The sequence below is a fragment of the Protopterus annectens genome, chromosome 17.part0 (assembly GCF_019279795.1).
Source record: "Protopterus annectens isolate FY-2018-M chromosome 17.part0, PAN1.0, whole genome shotgun sequence".
NCBI lineage: Eukaryota > Metazoa > Chordata > Ceratodontiformes > Protopteridae > Protopterus > Protopterus annectens.
The window spans coordinates 808,822,436-808,839,261 of record NC_056751.1 but is presented as its reverse complement, the minus strand read 5'-3'; positions in this window follow the sequence as shown (position 1 = coordinate 808,839,261).

Genomic DNA, 16,826 nt, shown 5'->3' with positions numbered 1-16,826 from the left:
CCTTTTAAAGGGGTATTTACAGCCCCTGTACAATTTTTCATTTCTTGTACATAGTAATTTTCCGTGTACACTTTGGACACCAACACGGGGTCTGCATGACTACCTATCTGCTTGCTGGATCACTCCAGCACCCTCATTTGACCTTATTTTCATGAATTTCACCTCCTTATGAGGTGATTTGCATTCCATGGCCACTTCTGTGTCCGCATGCTCATGCACGCTCCCCTGCTCTAGTTACTGGATCGCACTGCTGCCAGTTTCCGTGTTGGAGCCATGCCACTATGCCTACATGGGAAATCACTCCATGCAGGCTTTATTGAATTCCCCCTTTCTGTCTGTACCATGTTGTTAAGGCCTGGAAATCCTTATCTCTATCCATCAGGTCAATACCCTCCCTTCCATCCATCTAAGCCATTCTGAAAGACTTCCCAGGCAAAAGCTGGCTCTGTGCTTGTACAGCACCAGGATAAACTATTTCCTTAAATGTGGACAAATACCTGTTCACACCTAACATCTCCTTTCTCTCCCTTCCTCACTCACCTCCTTACTTCTATCAATTTCTCTTCCCTGGCTTTCTCTTTAAATATATCGTAAGCCTGCTTTCCCTCTCATTTCCTATTGCTATTCCTGTTTGTATTATACTAACTTACCTTTAATTTCTCTAAAAACTGGATAAAATCTCTCTATTTAATCATCATATAACTTGTATCTCTATTCTTAACCAATGTTTTCATATTATGTCTAATCTGATATAATTATTTAAACTGAACAATCAATATATAGGTGTAGATAAAGATATGTATACATAGGTGCAATCCAACTGGTTAAATATGCAGAGAATAGAGAGATGGTGGAGCCAAGATCCCAAAAATACATGTATAAATGTAGATATAGAGACTTGTAGGCTGGAAATTAAAATACTTGAAATTTATTACAAAACACAGATTTAGGTAAGCGCTTTCAAGGCAATCCTCTTCTTAAGACCTTAATACATGTATGACATTACATACTTGTATTAAGGTCTGAAGAAGAGGATTGCCTCAAAAGCACTTACCTAAATCTGTGTTTTGTAATAAATTTCAAGTATTTTAATTTCCAGCCTACAAGTCTCTTTATCTACATTTGGTTAAATATGCAGTTAGACAATCTGGGTGTAGGGTCAAAGACCTCATGTTATAGGGTGTGTAGGCAGAACCCTCACATATAAATGTATGTAGCATAGTTTTTTGCAATGTGTTGTGTGTTTTGGTTTTAGTGTCATATTTGTTAGTGCTCAATCACAAATGTAGGTTAATTATTTTTGTTAAGTAAAACTGCTTCTGCATCAGAAGAGAGAATATACCAGCAAGAACAGTTTTACTGATTTTAGTTTCAGTTTTGCACATTGATATTAGTACCGTGGTTTTGCTATGTAGTTAGTGAGTGATTATTCATATGTTTATTAGGAGGGTTTGCAATTAAATGTGTAGTAATTGTTATGATTTCCATGGTTTGTGAGGTTGAATGTAGTTAACTATTGATGGTACAATTATACATATACATGTTTTTATATATATATATATATATATATATATATATATATATATATATATATATATATATGTGTGTGTGTGTGTGTGTGTGTGTGTGTTTGTATGCATGTAACTATATCTATATCTATCTATATAGGTTGATAGCTAGATATAGATGTAAATAATGATATTTATACAAACACAAAAGTAGGCCAACGAAGCACAGAAAAACATGAATCCACACAAGCAAAACAAAACACTAGCTCGAACAGAAAAGTTTAATTGAAAAAGCCTGGTGGTGAAACCTGGGTCTACTATTTCCATAGATTGCTCTTTACGATTGGAGCTGGGCAATAGATTGACTGTGCACCTAGACTGATACCGGTTTGGTTGATACCATCTGGTCAACATAAATCCGATTTTACATTTGTTGACCAGGGAAGTCTAACTGTGCACAAAGGCGGCTTTTCAGTGAGGTTGAGGTTGAAGAGATGGCAAACAGGTGTTTGAGATCAACAATTCCTGGGTAGGGGAATATTTTTTTTCCCTAAGGATTGTGTGATTTTGGAGTTAGTATATATAATTTTCAGGGGGTGGGGGTGCGGGGGAGCTGGTCCCTCTGCAAAAGCTTAGTCCCCTCCAGGGTAATTCTTGAAGCACGCACAGAACATGTCAGTCTTTGCTGTTTATTTGTTTTTATGTCAGTCATCTGGATGTTAGCGTAGGCACACAGTCGATATAGTGCCTTACACCCACACACACACACACACACACACACACACACACACACACACACACATATGTGTGTGTATTTATATATGTATATATATATATATATATATATATATATATATATATATATATATATATATATATATATATATATATATACCTATCAATCACACTGAGAAAATTAAAACAAAAGCAAACAAGCAGTCTGAAGAAGGAGAGGTACTAGCCTTTCCGAAAGCGCTCATTAAATATGTCAGTTTGTGTTTTACCGCTCCGTCTCTGTTTTTCGCTTTGGTGCTTTTGTTTTAAACAGTTTGTGAGTTTCTCTTAGTTGTAGTCGACACTGGGAAAATGAAACCGCAAATGGCATGATGTACATGGAATGGGAATATGGAAATAATATAAGTGACAAGGGTTTATTCAAATATAAGACTGGTGCTTATGCAAACAGAAACAATTTGCTCAGGTCATTGTAGGACAATATTCAGCTGCATAACAATTTTCTGGTTATTACTCAAGAAACTGCTTAGTTGTATGATATAAAAACATTCTCTGGTGTTTCTGTTTGGCAACCTTTTTTTAATTTTACTGGAGAATGCTGCATGCTCGTTAAACTTGCTTTCAGACATTATCTGCTCAATTTTGTTTCATGTTTTTGCCTAAACATATTTGAAGAGAGCTCTTTCACACCTATACATCATTAGATGTCCTGCACATCTCCAAATCCTTCAGGCATGACACATTATTTAATTCAGTGGGAAAAAAAATGTAGGATTATTTTACTTCTCAGATAATCATGCACTATATTTTCATGGTTTTCCACAGATGTAATTTTTTCCCCAAGAATCACTATATTGCTTTTAGTTTATTTAGCATCTATGTCTGAGATCTTCGTATACCAACACTATGTCTGATAATGTTAGAAACGCTAATGCAACTAACTTTCTCACAAGCAGAACACATTTAGCATTTAGTCCCTGCTGCTTGAAAATATAACATTTAAGTTTGCTATTAATTTGTATGACTGCAATGGAAGACTTGGCCCTTACTAGTTTTATTTGGAAAGTTGTTTTAGCTAACTGAATTTCTGCACTTTCAACAGATTCAGCTTTGTACCCCAAAGCAATGAATTCATGTCATGGATTCAATACTGTCACTTAATGACATACTGCTATAGCAGTACACTTTTGGTGGCAGATGGAAACCTTCACAGCGTGGCCACTATCTATCATCTAAATGACTTGACTTTTTTAAATGTTGATGATTTTCTGAAGTTGTCAGGACCAGCAAAATACAGTCAGAAATGGAATACTTTGTGATATTACATAGAGGTACATTATCTTTCATCTATTACTTATGATGCTATGTTGTTTTAGCAGCTATTCGGGTGCCACTTTTGCCTAGTAGTGAAACAGTCTCATTCCTTCCCATTGTATATCTTGCAGTGATTTTTCTTAAGATATGATTAATGCTGTAATTTTCTTTTTTTTATTTATAAAGTGCATTATCCAATAAAAAGGGCCCAAAACAGACCTGGTAGCAGGACTGTGATGCATCCACTTAGCATAACAGTCCTGCTTCTGAGCTTAATGATGTACAGCAGTAAGCTCCAATCATTAGACAGATTGCAGGTTACTATGTTCCATTACCTCCAATGATAGAGACTTCATTAGATTGACCCAGTCTGTGGGATTGATGATTGGGGTGGAAATGAATGCAAGTATTTTTAATCCATCTTGCAATTTGAGATTGGTAATATTTACAGAGGACCACTGGTGTGATCATAGTTAAATAGTGATGAGGGTAGGGATGGAGATGTGTGTGTGTGATTGTGTGTGTGTGTGTGTGTGTGTGTGTGTGTGTGTGTGTGTGTGTGTGTGTGTGTGTGTGTGTGTGTGTGTGAAGATTAATTTGTGCAGAATTTCATTCAATCAATTACAGTAAAATGTTTGAGATGAGATACTAATTAAATGGGGTGGTTAATTTGTAAAAACAAATGATTTACTGTCACTTTATCAATGCTAATTGATGACTGGATGGGAAAATGTGGTGTGTGAAACTAATTAAATAACTGTTTCACTTAATCAAAGTCAGGCATCAGAGGTACACTCAGTGAAAATATGGTTAGACTCTGTAAAAATAGTTAGCTTACTGACATTTGCAGTTTGACAATTATGCATGGAAGGGGTGGAGTTTTCTGTGCAGGAAGCAAGCTGAGTGGATCATCATAAGCAGAATTTCTTTCTTTTGATCACAGTATAACATTGTTATATGTCTTGCCAAAAGGTGGTAGTTGGGGAGGGGGTGGTAGTCTGTGGCTGAAAGTGGCTGAGTTACTGTTACTGTTTCTTGACCACAGTTTAATGAAGGTGAAGTATGTTTTTGTGTGTGCAAAACAAGTTGAATGCATCATTGTAGGTGTCATCTGCTTATTTTGATCTCAGGACTTGACTTGTCACTCAAAAGATTATAATGCATATACCTGATGAAGCTGAGAAATTTTGGATAAGCAACCCTACTCCTAACTGAAAGAAGCAATTCATTAAGTTATGGAACATTACTAAACCAGACACATGCAGGCATAAAGCTAAGTACCTTAGATGAAAACAAATCTCCCTCCTTTACTCCCCCAAACAATTCTAGCATGAGGTAAATAGCATCTCTGATAAAAATCCAACTAAAGCGCTTTCTTCTCTTGGCTACATTCCTTGCTCTACTAGAAACATCTCACCTGCTCATTTTCCTCAAAAAATTCTCCAGTCTTCCCACGCGGTAGAACATTGTATCCTCTTCCACACAAATTCATCCAAATCCCCCAAAATGCCTCTCACTCTTCTATGTCTCAAAAAACACAAACAAACCAATTGCACCTCTACTAGAAGAGATTTTTCTAGACTCTTCCTCTGATACTGATAACCTCTGCCCATGGTTTCCCTACCACGGTAGAGATTGCATAGTCACTCCACTATAACACATTTATAACCTCAGCTGTACAACCAATAGCATATCCCCTATCTGGAAATCAGCCATTGGTAGGCCTGTACCAAAAGAACACATACTGTCCTTAACCTCCCAATTCTGCCCCATCACAATACTTCCTACCCTTGGTAAAATCCTTAAAAAAATAATTTACAATCAACTAGCCATTTACCTTGACAAATGACACTTAATTTTTCAGAAGCATCATGTTTTTTTTGGCAGGTATAAGTACCATGACTGCTCTCTGGACACTCACTGATGGTATTGTCACTAACATGGATAAAGGTAATCTCACTGGGGCAGTATTCATTAACCTTACCTGGATTTTTGGCTTGGTTGACCATTCCATCCTATTATCTCACTTGTAAGATATTAGTATAAGCTCTGAATCTACAAAATGGTTCAAAGATTTCCTGACCAGCCAAACTTTCACAGTTAAAATTGGGCCTACCTAATCAGATACAGCCTTTTCTCTTTTGGGGGTCCCTTTGGGATTACTTCTTGCACCAGTGCTATTCTTCATTTTTATAAATAAACTGCCAATTGACCAATCTAATCTACAAGTCCTCCTTTACACTGATGACATTGATTATCTATAGATCCAATCCTTCTCATGGCATCATCCAAAATCAACTTGAAGCTGATTTTCTACAACTAACCAATTGGATTTGTTCCAAAAAAAAGCCCATGCTGTTTGGCACAAAGAAAAGACTCACTATAGCCCCTTGCCCTCTCATATCTAAGACCTAGACAGCAAACTAATTGAATAGATCAAATCATTTAGATACATTGACGTTTGGCTTGACCAGTCCCACAACTTCCAAAACCACATTCAACAGGTCAGATCCAAAGTCAATTACCTCCAATTCTGGGTGAAAAAAATATCTAATTTCCTATCACAATCAGCTAGAGCAGTCTCAGATAAAGGTGTCCTGCTTGCATAACTAGAATATGGCCTACCCTTATTTGCTACTGCCTTACAAGAAAACACTACCACCTTATAATCTCCTTCTAAACAATTTGCCATTTCATCACCAACTCCTCTCAGTGTAAGGGGTCTGAATGGCGAGATGATAAAATAAGAATGCAAAAGAGAGTAATATTGGTGGAATTGAATTCATCCTCAAGTCTTGGTGAGTACCTTTGTGAGGTGGACCCTGTTTTTACAGAATTTCGCCAAGATGACACTGATATATAGACTGTAGTTTATGTAGCATATATCATGGACAGAAGTAGATTAAAAATAAAAATGACTGCATGGGTGTACAAGTCTCAGAATAAAAAAAAGTGCCCAATCCTGGTATGTGCAGTGGTGCCAGCACTGAAAAAAATGACAGTGTAGAATCCTCAAAACAAGAAAACATTACTACAATGGTGTTAGGCCTGGTTCAGGGGGAGGATGACCCAAGATGGCCCACCTGTTGTGGAAAGAATTAGTAGTCCACGAAATCCACAGAAACAGACAGGCCAAAAAAGACTCATAATGATGCTAGAGTGACTATTGAGGATAAGAAAGAAATTATGTGTTCTTACTATTATGCAAGAAGCCCACAATTTCCGGATAGAAGATATACAAAAAGATTAAGAGAGAAATTAGAGAAAAGAAAAATACTTGTGCAAGAAAAAGTGTCAGAAGCTTCAAATGCAAATTTGTGTTCATTACTACAACAGATCCATGGAAAACTTTATATAGACTAAGAAACTTAGAGCCATTTGGAAAAAGAAGTGACTGAGGAAGTGCAAAAATATAAAGAAAAAAACTAGAGATTTTTGAAAGGTATAAAAGAGAAACATGGCCATAGGAAAGAAAGAGAGATCTGATATGGTGCAATATTTATGCAAAGAAAAAAGTCAAATTAAGGAATACAAAAAAGCAGTTCAAAGATATTTGAAGAGAAATACATGCAAAAGCACCCAGATATGGAAAACTTCACAAAACAAAAAATAAGATCACAAAGGACGAACGTAGATCAGAAGATTAGTAAAATAGAGGTTAAACATATAGAAGCTGAAGTTGTGGAATACCTGTGAAGTGAAGGATTTAGTGTAGAAAGTGTAACACAAGTTATGTCAAGCAAGATGGAAAATGAGTCCACTAAGTAAGGAGAAACAAGTGGGGTGTGAGCCATCTGAACAAGAAATACGGATATGGGAAATAAAAAGAGATTTAATATGGTGCAATATTTATGCAAAGGAGAAGCAAAACTAATCAATCAAAAAAAAAAAAAAAAAAAAGCAGCACTAAAAATATTTGAAGAGAAATACAGTCAAAGGCATCCAGATATGGAAAATTTCACAATACAAAAAAGTAAGAAAACAAAGGGGGGAAGTAGAAAAGAGGATTACAAATGGAGAAGTTAAGGAAGTAAAAATTGAAATTCTGGTTTACCTGCCAAGTGAAGGATTTGGTGTAGAAAATCCTACTCTGGTAATGTGACAGCGTGATGGAACAATGAGTTCCCAGGTTAAGGAGAAACAGAACTGGAAACAGTCGCTCATCTTGTTGCTGGGTGTGATGCACTAATGCTAGAGGGCCTGTATACTGAAAGGCATAATAATGTGGCAAGGCTGTTGCACTCAGAATTGTGCAAACATTACAAGCATAAGGTAGCTGAAAAGCATTGGAAACATTAGCCACAAAGTATTAAAGAGAATGATGAAGTTTATATCACATGGGATCACCCATTACCAACAGTTCAAAAAAAAAAGGGAAGAAAAGCGGATATAGTAGTCCATGAAAAGAAAACAAAAGTAGCACTGATCATTGAAATTGCTACACCTTGTGATTACAGCGTCTTACGTTCAGAGAGACACAAAGTCATAAAATGCCAGGATTTGCAGGCAGAAATGAGGGCAATGTGGAAGAAGGATAAAGGATACCAAGACAGTTCCAATACTAGTTGGATCAATGAGTCTCAGAAAAAAGAATTTACAATCTTATTTAGATATGCTACCGATACATGTAACTCCATACAAATTGCAGAAGGAGTCATTACTGGGCACATTGCTGGTGCTGCGAAGAGCACTTCTGGCTAACATCAAAGATTGAAACAATACTAATTTCATGAACTTTAATCATACTTTGACTTAGGAATTGGGTCCATTCCTGTCATGGCATTACAAACCCAAAAGACTTGAAGAAATTTAAAAAAGTGTGAACATCACTGCAACACCTTTGAGAAGGCAAATTGGATTCTTACAACCAGCCTTCTTATTGACTTAATTTTCTACAGACTGTTATGCCACAAAAGTCCATCCCCCAAACTGTGAAACTACCTACATTTAACCACACTATAACCTAAGAGGTCACTCCTCTAATGGTCCTATTCTTATAACAACAGCCACTAAACTTCATTCCACAGAGCAGTGTTTCTGTATTCTTTCTTTGGCAATGATTTCCACCTGATCTTAATAAAATTGGAATTCAGACCTCTGTTCAAACAGTACCTCACTGAATAATTTAAATGTACATGTTACAGCACAGACCATGTCACTTAACTCCAATGGTTGCGTTATTACAGTCATCCCAGAAAACCTTGGCTGTTTAATCTCCTAACCTCTCCGACATGTAAACTCATACCCACTTCTTCACCATCAGTCCCCTACATTCCCTACTAAATTTCTAATCTCTACTTCTCCTGTTATTAGAGCTTCTATTTCAGCTTTTACTACTCAACAATTTCTTATTTCGCCACTGCTAACATTTTCTCCCATATGTGTACATACTCTGTCTGTTCTTTTGGTTGGATCAGATTCGCCACACCTATAACATGTGTAGTAGGCATTTTTACCTGTCATCCTACTTGTTTTAAACCTCTTGTAAATATGAGTATATTTTGTTTTTAAATCTATGTTATGTTATATCCTTGTATAATTTAGTTATACCTTAAATTTATTTTATTGTTGTCACTGTGTATGTAACCCCGGCTGAGCTTACAAATGGTCAGATGTGATCAGTGCACTACCCTGATGAACCAAATTAAACAAATGATCACAGTTAAGTGATGTGCACGTGTGTATGAGAGTGTGTGTGCATGCAAGTGTGTGTACATGTGTTTCTTAAGTGCTTCTGTAAGTAAGTTTCAGAAAGTTCTTAAAGTTAAGCTATTTTCAGCAGAATTGCAGCTGATAGTAGTAAAAATGCAGTTATCAGCACTTTCCTAAGTCAGATAGACAAGGGATAACAAAGACTACTCCCAGTCCACGTATATGAAGTTCAGGGTTCTTCTCATGTGTGTGTTATAATGCTTTTAACAGGAAACTCTTTGGGGATTTAGCTCTGTAGCTGAAAGCTGTCTCACGACACTGTCACTTAGCTTCACCCTCTTCATCCATATGTGTGAAGTTCAGGGACTTCTCTCATGTGAGAATTGTAGCACCTCTAACCATACATTAACTGAAAACAAGGATTCATAGTTGCATTAAAGAGATGCATATTTTTAATACTGCCTGCAATTGTATTACTTAATCAGTAGAAAAAACTTCCATACATTAACTGAAAGCAAGGACTCATAGTTGTACTAAAGAAATACATCTTTTTATTACTGCTTACAATTGTATTACTTAATCAGTAGAATTAAACATTTTTTCTGCTGTTGCTGCATATTTTAGCATTTCAGCAAAACTGTATTACTCTGTCAGGTGTGGACCTGACAGACCACTGGCTATTAACTATGAATGGAGACTTTAAGAGCTGGCAAAGCCTCTTGATGGCCAACTATCCATCCTAGGCAATCCTCTGTATTGTGGCATGTGCAGCCTTCATCTACTTCCCATGATGAACACCCTCATCTTTCTCACCCTAGCTCCGACAGACACCTTCTCACCCCAGCCCTGGCAGACACCTGGGATGCTAATTGAATATGGATTGTCGGGACCATAGTTAGGGCTCTAGCCTTCTTTGTCAAAAGAGCTGTCCCTTCTGTATTCTATTTTGTACCTAATTGTTTCACATTGCCTCTCTGCACTTTTATGAAAACAAGTAAATTACAATTTGAGCAACACTGCTGCTAAATATTTTTGTTCCTGTTTGTACCTATTAGTTTTAATTCATTAGTAGGGTTACTGCTCAGCGGTGGTGGTGCTGCAATAGCATTGTCGCCTCACAGTAAGACGCTGTCCGGTTCGATTCTCAGCTAGAGCATCTTCTGTGTGGAGACATGCGTGAATGGGTGTACCTTCATTGAAGGTTGTGTATCAGGGCTGGTAACTCGGCAAGTAAAAATCAACTACCAATCATTAGCGGACCGGAGTTCCACTGTGGCGACCCCTAACCGGGAAAAGCCAAAATTCACAACTAGGGTTGCTGCTCAGATTCTTGTCTTTTTTATTTGACAAATTGTCCCTGCTATTTCTAAAACATTGCTCTGACTCTTTTGATTCCTGTTGTGTACTTATTGTTCTAAGAGTGGACATATCTCTCAACTTCACAGCCCTAGAATTCTGGGCAAAGTAAAAAAAATAACAGTGCAAGGGGAGACAAAGGCCCAGATTAATGGGTATTGCTCTCATAGACTTAGAAAGTTGCTAGATTAACAGGTTTAGCATTAGTGTGCATTTTCTGAAGGATATGAAGTTTGAAACTCGGATGTCTATCATTATTTAGTGAATTCAGTTCTCTGTGATTTGTCAGAGAAGCATACATTTTATGAAGAACACACCAAAAATAAGAGATAAAAATCTGACTATTCTGTAAAAGTCTGACCAGTTCAGGGGTATGGTACCTGCTGTTTCTACTTTATTAGCACCTATTGCATTTAATTCATTTCTAGGCTCTCCTGAATCCTCTCTTGTTTTATTTTTTCTTATTTTTTACATTGTTGTTGCTTTGGGTAGCCTCTTATTTATTTATTGTATTGTATTATTTTACATTGTTTTTGTTTCAGGCAGCCTGACATTTGTGTATTGCAGTGGTTTCCAAACTTTTTCGATTCTTGGCTTCCTTGCTGAATCCAGGTTTTCCCAAGGTGCCCCCCCGTGGTGCACATAAACTGCATATTTCATTTATTTATTTATGTATTTATTTGACATTTGTTTAATGAGGCTGTTCGACTGGACTAGGAGACTTGGGGAGAAAAGCTCAAACGTACAATAAAAAGACAATTACCAAAAAATTTATACATTCTGCTTAACAGCATAACACTGATCTACTATGGTTGAGAGGTAAGCAAACCTAATGGCAACCTTATTAACTTTAGGTTTATAAGAGCAATATTTAAAATCTGTCCCCATTATTTGGCTCTGTTCAGCATACCTCTCAACTGTATAGATTTTTGCAGAATGTCCAGATTTTTGCCTATTTTTTGGTCTTTTTCTCATAAAATTGATGTTTTCTGGCAAATCACTGACAGCTCATTGAGGGTGAAGTCAGAAAATAATGACAGTTTCATACTTCATACCATTCAGAAAATGCATGCTAATGCAAAACCTGCATTTCTATCAACTTTCTAAGTTTGTAAGAGCAGTACTTAATAGTGTCCCTATTTTGTGCCTTTGTATCCCCCCCTCTATTTTTGGCTTTGTCCAGATTTCTTGATCTAAGAAGGTGAGAGGTATGTGTCCAGTGGTATGGTCCAGACTTACACAAACCTCATTGCTGCTGCTGCCAGGGATCACTCTTCACTCTCTCCCCCCATGGCACGCGCACACACACACACACACACACACACACACACACACACACACACACACACACACACACACACACACACACACACACACACACACTTCCTCATTCATACCTGCATTCAGTCACACATTGCTCTCTCTCTCCCCTGATCAGACACACATACAGTCACTTCGTCATTCATACCTGCATTCATTCACACATCGCTCTCACTCTTCCAATCTTATACACACACACATACACACACACACACACACACACACACACACACACACACACACACACACACACACACACACACACACACACACACACACACACACACACACGCAAACACGCACACACACACACACACACACACACACACACACACACACACACACACACACACACACACACACACACACACACACACACTTCTTCATTCATTCCTGCATTCACTCACACATTGCTCTCACTCTCCCGATCTCTCTTACACATGCAGACTCTTTTGCTTTCATGCACGCATTCACTCACACATGCAGACAGACACACACACACTCCTACAAGCATTCACTTACCTGACAGCCTGGTTCCAAGTGCTCCACGGCTCGGTACTGGTCCACGGCCCGGTGGTTGGGGACCACTGCACTTGATGCTAGTTCTGCTAAAAAGCTACAGTGTAGGTCTAGACTTAGTTTGCCGTGAACTAATAAGCTTAGCTGCAAAATAAACCACAAACTGTTCGTGGTTTATTTTGCAGCTAAGCTTATTAGTTTGCGGTGCCCCTGTGAGGAAGCCGTGGCTCCCCAGGGTGCCACTGCACACACTTTGGGAACCCCTGGTGTATTGTATTGCATTGCATTGGGTTGAAATGTTTTTATAGTTTTTTTTTTGGTCCCCTCAGACCTCATGATACAAGCTAACCCCCATCTGAGGTGAGAGGTTTTTTTTTATATGCTCTATCCACTTTTCCCTGCCCTGCAGACTCATTGACCATGTCCTAAACCAACTCCCCCCTTTGGATCATCAACGAGCCCGTTTGTCCCAGGATGGGCACACCCATCCCTCCCTGTCTTGCCGTCAGTCACCCAAGCCACTAATTGATGCAGATTTGCTGGGCTGTAGTCAGGCCTTTGTCCCTCTACATCTCTGCAGTTGCCTTGTTTTATACATGTCTGTTGCTTTAGGTAGCCTCCAATTACATACTATATTGTATTGAGTTATACTATACTGAGTTTTCCTTTTTATAGTGTTATTGAATACTTTTTATTTTAATAATAACACCAAACTTTAAGCTTCTTTTATATTTGTAGTAGGGTATGTCTATACTTTTTATTTTACCCTTCCCTAAGTAATTCTGCCTTTGTTGTTGCTAAGTTACACTGCCTCTGTTGTTGCTGAGTTACACTACCTCTGTTGTTGCTGAGTTACACTTACCTTGATAACTCTTTGCTTCATATAGTCTTGGACTAGGGGATATTTGTGCTTCTTCATTTAGCCTACCCTAAATAACTCTGCATGCATTGTTTTTCAGGCTGGGTTATGAACATATCACTTAGCTTCCTCTCTCCTTCTGTGTGTGTGTGTGTGTGTGTGTGTGTGTGTGTGTGTGTGTGTGTGTGTGTGTGTGTGTGTGTGTGTATGTGTGGGGGGGGTGTTTGTGTAGCTCAGGGACTCCTCTCCTGTGTGAGTTGTGGTGCCTCCGACTGAATACTCTCTGGGATATTTATCTCTGTAGCAGAAAGTAAAGACTCATACCTGCATTGAAGGATTACTTAATGCTATTACTGCTTGGAATTTTATTTGAGATGTTAAACCTAATATATTCTGTAAGACTAAATATTCCTTCTGCTGTCCTTACATATATTAGTGGTTCATGGAAACTGCATTACACTGCCTGTGGACTTTATGTACAGGTGTGGCACTGACAGACTCTTAACTATTAATTATGAAGGGTGCCTTTGGGGGTTCTTTCTCTCTTTCTTTTTCTTTCTCTCTTTCTTTCTTTTTCTTTCTTTCTTTCCTTTCTTTTTCTCTTTCTTTCTTTCTTTTCCTTTTTCTTTCTTTCTTTTTCTTTCTTTCTTTCCTTTCTTTTTCTCTTTCTTTCTTTTCCTTTTTTTCTTTCTTTCTATTTCTTTCTTTCTTTCCAGCAGATGCTAATTATTTCCTTCATGCTGACATTCCCATCTCCTATCAACATTTAGGGGATAGATTTTCATCCTTTCCAGGGACTCTTTCTTTGTACCTACCCAGTGCTGTAGAAGATTTATTCCGTATGACTGTTCTGCTCTCTCCCATTTTCACCATTCTAGCTTTTTTTGTACTCAACACACACAACATCCCTAGTACAGTTCATCTGATAACAATTTAATTTTTTTTCCAGTCATCAGTAACCAAGGTATCAGATAATCTACCAAAAGGCTGGCAAGGCTCTCTGCCTGTATCGTGCCCTTAATATGGCTTAATTAGTGTCATGCAGGTAGTACATTGCTTACCCTGTTTTGTGTTCCTTTACTTAGGACTAGCCTATGATGTTCACTGATTGTTTTTTGCATTATTGAGCTGCTAGGTGGACACACCCCACTTGCTATACTCAGTTTTTCTACACCCCCATCCTCATTTTACAACCCCCTGCATCCTTTCCTTTTTAGTTAAAAGGATCTCCCAACCTAGTGAGCTCATCAGCAATATTGTTCCACACATTCAACCTCATTCCCTGTTAATATTTCCCAACCTAAACATCAGTATTTTTCTCCAGACGCTCATTTTAGCAACTGCCTTGCAACCACAGCAACACCTTCATTTCTCTCAGCCTAAAGGTTGAACATTGTGCCAGAGTGCACATGGTCATTACAGAGTACACAGGATCCTTACCCCCTAATACCTCCATTTATGATTTGTGTGACAGTCAATTAAACAAGCTATTACAGTAAGGTCAAGTGTACACCTTGGCAAAGAGCAAACAAAGTTTCCCAAAATACCTGTTAATATTTTACTCCAAAATCCAAACCAAAGAGTAAAAAGGTCACATAGACAAATCATTTAGTAAAAACTAAAGGAACGATGCAGAAAAGCTGGAGTCTTTACACTGCAGTACCTTAAACCTTCTGTAGTGGAAACACAAGTGATATATGCAGATGATCCCTTAAAGAAATACCAGGATTTCAGCTATATGGCGTCTAAACACTTAAGACTTTATGCTTTCAGTTTTTTAACTATGTACTAGTGCATTCTGACCAATAAATATTTTGCAGTCAGACTAATGTTATGGACACCAGGGTTGTTTTTAAGTGTAGTGTTTTAATCCACTTATGCAGTACTGATGAGTTAACATGGCACATCTAAAGCTAGTGGGGATTGGCTTTATTGGCAGTAAAGCTGCAGATGTGAATATGCCTCTTTTCTGTGACTCAGTTCATTAAAATAAATTTTGAGTCTATGGCATAAGAAGTATATAACAGATATAATAGTGATTTGCAATATCACAATACATTCAGGGAACAAAGAATAGAACTAGAAACTATAGAATGGTTTTACACTTTTATCACATATATTTGATATATCAATAAGTGATAATATGCCTTTAACTGTTCCTGAGAAATAGAGCAGTTTTTTTTTTAAATTACAGAGACTCACAAGCAGGACAATGCATGTTACAAAAACACGTAGGAACACTAAAATAGGATTCACTGTAGGAGAATCCTGACTTTGCAGTGCATAATTTGCTAGTTCCATTGCACGGTGCAAGGAAAGACAGGAGAAGAGCAAAGACTTCCTTTGGGATATGAATGTCAGAACAGGTGCTTTAGTTAATTCAATGCACAGATTTGAAGAGGCTTTATTTATTACTTTGGCTTGCTGGTGAAATCTACTTAACTGTCATAAATTGCCTCAGAAGATGGGATGAAGTAGTCCACGGAGCAGTAAAAGAACTTACCTTTTAGTATTTGCATGTTTTTTTTTTAATTTTTTCATCCTCTTTAGTGAACTCTGTTTTAGGATGAATACACTTGATTCCTATAAATTAATGTACTGTCATCAAATAGCACATCAAACAACATATTGATTATATTCCTGTAAACAGATACACTTCACAGAACAAAGTACAGTAATAAACAGCATTCTCCTAATGTACTCCATACACTAAATATTATTTGAGATCTTCCAGTCTAAAAGATGTTTAGACATTCAAGATAACTGACAGCTGTATTCCTCATTTCACTTATTTCTGAAGTCGCCTGTAACTAAGCAACACTGAGAATCTCAAATACCGAGGAGGGAATGAGTGAGATAAGGTGCCACTGTCTGACGTCTGAATAACTGTCATTATTAAAAATAAAGTTAATAATAATGAAGCTGAGGGTTTCACCAAAAACTAATAACCATAATTTGCATTTCATGTAACTTCTGAGATAACCTAATATGTAATCTGAATAAGAGCCAGTCTTCGGCATTACAGCAGTTTCATGCGTTTTCTTTAATGAGGTATAATTGTTTATTTCCGTGAAGTGAGAGTGATGAACCAATGGTTACCTGAGAGGCACACTCAAAAATTTAGTATCCTTCCACACTTTTGTGATGTTTTTCTTTATTAATGCAAGTAAAACCCAAAATAAAGGTGCTGTCATGTACGTACTTCATCAGACAACAGTAACCCCTGGACCAAAGCTGAGAATGTAATCATCAAGCTCAAGTTAATAGGAACCTACAGACTTATTCATTCTCACATATAGCTTTCACAGCCCAAAAGCCTTGCGGAGCAGCCAAGAGCCAGGTTTGTCATCAGAACCTCTCCGACATGTATTAGAGAAGAGTCAAGAAATACTCTGTTACTGCTCTCTGGGTACAAAAAAATGACTCAAGTTCCAAACAAAATTAATTAAAATAGTGAAAGTACACATAGGTCTGTAGGCCATTAATATTGCAACTTTACTGAATTCTAATAACTCAGTCAGAATCTTATAAAATAGACCTGTCTTCAAAAGAACATGCAGCCA